Genomic DNA, 4,585 nt, shown 5'->3' on the forward strand with positions numbered 1-4,585 from the left:
CTGCTCACAAGGGGCTACACACATAGAAGACAAATAAGGACAGACAAACGAAATACTTATTTCGTTACTACCCACAAGGGGCTAAACAAAGAGAGGACAAACAAGGACAGATACACGTATTAAGTCGATTACATCGACCCCAGTGCGTAACTGATACTTATTTAATCGACCCCGAAAGGATGAAAGGCAAAGTCGACCTCGGCGGAATTTGAACTCAGAACGTAACGGCAAACGCAATGCTTATTTCTTTACTGCCCACAAGGGGCCAAACACAGAGGAGACAAACAAGGACAAACAGACGGATTAAGTCGATTATATCGACCCTAGTGCATAACTGGTACTTAATTTATCGATCTCGAAAAGATGATAGGCAAAGTCGACCTCGGCTGAATTTGAACTCAGAACGTAGCGGCAGACGAAATACGACTACGCATTTCGCCCGGCGTGCTAACGTTTCTGCCAGCTCGCCGCGTTTTCACAGTTTCTGTCCATCAAACCTAATTCATAATGCAAATTTGAGACCATAATTAAAGGCACTTATCCACATTCCCACAAAATCGGATCGATCTGAGAACCACGAGGTTGTGGAACAAATATTTTAACAACACGGCTATGTTTAATTTTTCTAACTGCTTCTGTATTGATTTAATGATTAAATTTCTTTAAGAATAAATTTCTTCTGGATATTTATTAATATTTTTCTCTAATTAAAACGTAAAATCATTTAAATTCCATTACTGATGTTTATATGTCTGGATAGAGCAATTTCAAGCTTGTTACGGCAAACAGCTTAAAATGGCTTCAAATTAATTAATCTTATTTGAAGCAAATTACTAGAATTATTATAAAGTTAATCTAGCACCTTTTTACTTTAATATTTAAAAAAGAATCATGTTGAATACTGAATGTTGCTTTTATGAAATTAGCAGAAAGCACAAATCTACTTGGTTTCTCTAAGGAATTAAGAACTATATCAGTTTATTCTCGACATAATCTCCGCAGGCGTGGCTGTGTGGTAAGAAGTTTGCTTCGCAACTAAGTGGTCTTGGGTTCAGTTCCGCTACACGGCACCTTGAGCAAGTGTCTTCCACTGTAGCACCGGGCCGTTCCAAGAGTGGATTTGGTAATAGAAACTGAAAGAAGCCCGTCGTATATATGTGTATATATATATATATATATATATATATAGATATATATATATATATATATATATATGTGTGTGTGTGTGTGTGTGTGTGTGTGTGTATGTATGTAACAAACCATTCCACGAAAAGTGATCACGCACTTCCTCGGCTCCCGGAGACAACCACGAAATTTATAGCTGCTGGTTGACGATATACATATATTAAGAATTTGTATCATATTACTACAGGATTTACATTAAGTTCTAATGATTTACAAAGCATTTTAATTACTTTTATTTATTTGAAAATTAACGAAGCAGCAACCACCAAGGAAAATGAAAGAAAAAAATATAAGTAAAACAAATTTTCCATATATCTCAATTTGATGATTTTTTTTTATTGGTGGAAAAAAGTTTATTTTTTATTTGGGCACACTACATTTTAATAACGAGTCCAATCAACGCCTTAGAAACCAAGAGACGGCAATTTTTCAATTTTTATAATGAAGTGGAGTGGCTGTGTGGTAAGTAGATTGCTTACGAACCACATAGTTCCGGGTTCAGTCCCATTGCGTGGCACCTTGGGCAAGTGTTTTCTACTCAAGCCTCGGGCCGACCAAAGCCTTGTGAGTGGATTTGGTAGACGGAAACTGAAAGAAGCTCGTCGTATATATGTATATATGTGTGTATGTGTGTATATGTGTGTATATGTTTGTATGTCTCTGTTTGTCCTCCCCCACCACCAGCATCGTTTGAGAACCGATGGTGGTGTGTTTACGTCCTCATAACTTAGCGGTTCGGCAAAAGAGACCGATAGAATAAGTGCTAGGCTTACAAAGAATAAGTCCTGGGGTCGATTTGCCCGACTAAAGGCGGTGCTCCAGCATGGCCGCAGTCAAATGACTGAAACAAGTAAAAGAGTAGAAGAGTGTTTCAAATTGACTGCCATACTTGGTTTAAAATTTAAGTCGTGTAAGATATGTTATAGTACTGCAAGAGAACATAATACATTCACCCCACCCCCCACACGCGCACACACACGTAACCTTCGGCAATGCACAGCTCGAAACCACTTCCTTTTATTAAATAATTTTAAATGAGAACTATTTTTTGTTGAGTAATTCTTATTTTTACCTTTCGAGGTCGCATTAGTATTTTAATTGCATTTTACCAGCATCATTTCATCATTTACTGATGTAATCCATGGATCTCGAATACGTCATGTTGACTCTTAAACAAATACATGGTTTACCCCTAAATTTAACTATTTACCTATTTCTTTACTACCCACAAGGGGCTAAACACAGAGGCGACAAACAAGGACAGACATAGGTATTAAGTCGATTACATTGACCCCAGTGCGTAACTGGTACTTATTTAATTGACCCCGAAAGGATGAAAGGCAAAGTCGACCTCGGCGGAATTTGAACTCAGAACGTAAAGGCAGACGAAATACTGCTACGGATTTCGCCCGGCGTGCTAACGATTCTACCAGCTCGCAGCCTTAACTTAATTTAACTATTTACCTCAGTATGAAACAACGAGGAAGCCTCTAAGTCCTTCGACTTGTTAGAAGTAACTGCAAAAACTTCTTCAAACAATACCTTACCTTTTTAAAAAGGAAACGTCACATTGAACAATATAGTTCGAGATCTGTTACAAGAATGGTGTGCCGATCATAACTGAAATGTTTTTGATTATAAGGCTAGTCCACGAGAAACAACTCTGGATCACACAACAACTTACCTCAATGTAGCCCTGGTGCAGAATTTAAAGAATACCGGAAGCTTAAATGGCTACATCGCTCCAACACAACTCAAATTTATCACAGAATCACCAGCAAATTTTCTGTTCAGAAGAGCTTCTTAGAGGTTCCATCCAAAGTAGGCTACATGATGATCTCTATTCTGTAGCAGATGCACTGATGAGATTTTCGGTAGGTATTGATTAGTCTGAGAAGTTAGTATGTGATTGATTAGGCTCTTAATCTGTAAAAGATCAATGTCTTCTGTTTGCACAACGCTTGGTAGAACATAATTTGATTGGACTTTCTGTAGATCTTTTCATATGTATCATTTATGATTATTGAGATGCTTCGCAAGGAAGGTGCAGTCAACCTATATGCTTTTTAGCCAATAGCTGTTTATCAAAGGAAATATATTTGCCATCTTCAAAACTGAAGTAATTTTCTTAAATCATGATTTATGTTAAGCTCGGTTTAATATTTATAAAGATGTTCATTCTAGTAAGAATACCTATTTCTTTACTACCCACAAGGGGCTAAACACGGAGGGGACAAACAAGGACAGACAAACGGATTAAGTCGATTACATCGACCCCAGTGTGTAACTGGTACTTAATTTATCGACCCTGAAAGGATGAAAGGCAAAGTCGACCTCGGCGGAATTTGAACTCAGAACGTAATGGCAGACGAAATACAGTTACGCATTTCGCCCGGCGTGCTAACGATTCTGCCAGCTCGCCGCCCTCATTCTAGTAAGAATACCAATCAGTTAAAATTAAATATCACTTGCGTTTAATTTAGGGATGAAAGTATTGAATTTTGTACTCCACTACCAAAAAAAGAAATACAAAAACGTGGCAGATATTATAACAGAACAGCAGTATATGGCTTGAAAAAAATATGAAAAGTGAGGTAGATCTCAGCGGAATTTGAACTTAGAAAGGAACGTAACGGATTACCACAAAGACTTTAATCCTCTAATTTAACGTTTCTGCCAGTTTCCGCTTCTATCGCCAGAAATGCTCATCTACACTCTTATATATTCATATTCTAAATTAAATTAATCTTCTAATTTAACGCTATAGATTCATATTCTAAATTAAAGATCTGGAAACTACCCCAAGTGAATCCCTTCAGAAACGTTTAAGCCAATTTTTTTGCTGACATGTAAATGACTTAATCTTTGCTTACTTTTCTGAAAGTAAAACTGGCTCAGATTTCGTTGTCTCCTCGAGATAGTTGGACGAATCTAAACTCAATGTAGTGTAGTTTCAATTTAAAAATTCAGATGCACACTCATAATCCTATGAATGAAAATCAGTAAGAATTCTTCTAAAGTTTATGTTTCATATTTCGCAGAGATGCGGTTTATACATTTTTCTGTCATCTGGAAAAAAATTGTCCTTTAAAAAGACTTAAGGAACAAAAGAAAAATGAAAACATACAAATATCTATCTATCTATCTATCTATCTATCTATCTATCTATCTATATCTATCTATCTATCTATCTATCTGTCTGTCTGTCTGTCTGTCTGTCTGTCTGTCTGTCTGTCTGTCTATCTATCTTTTTCCTCTTCCCCTTTTTTTCCCCTTTTTTCTTCTTTTTTCATTTCTCTTTCCTTTTGTTCCTTTTCCTTTTCTTTTTTTTTCTTTTTATTCTTTTTATTTTATTCAATTTTTTTTTGTTTTTGTTCTTTTCTTCCCTTTTACGATCCCT

The 4,585-nt window shown here is 36.4% G+C and overlaps 1 long non-coding RNA gene across 1 annotated transcript; it reads right to left on the minus strand.

Annotated features, from left to right (window-relative positions):
- Positions 1 to 2,104: 2,104 nt before the first annotated feature.
- Positions 2,105 to 4,374, minus strand: LOC118765569. Its single transcript, XR_005001428.1, has 3 exons — positions 3,630 to 4,374; positions 2,650 to 3,378; positions 2,105 to 2,387 (listed from the first exon to the last, which is right to left on the minus strand). It is a non-coding gene; the product is annotated as an uncharacterized LOC118765569 (long non-coding RNA).
- Between the last annotated feature and the right edge of the window lie 211 nt (positions 4,375 to 4,585).

This window comes from Octopus sinensis, linkage group LG1 (assembly GCF_006345805.1).
Source record: "Octopus sinensis linkage group LG1, ASM634580v1, whole genome shotgun sequence".
In the NCBI taxonomy this organism is placed as follows: domain Eukaryota; kingdom Metazoa; phylum Mollusca; class Cephalopoda; order Octopoda; family Octopodidae; genus Octopus; species Octopus sinensis.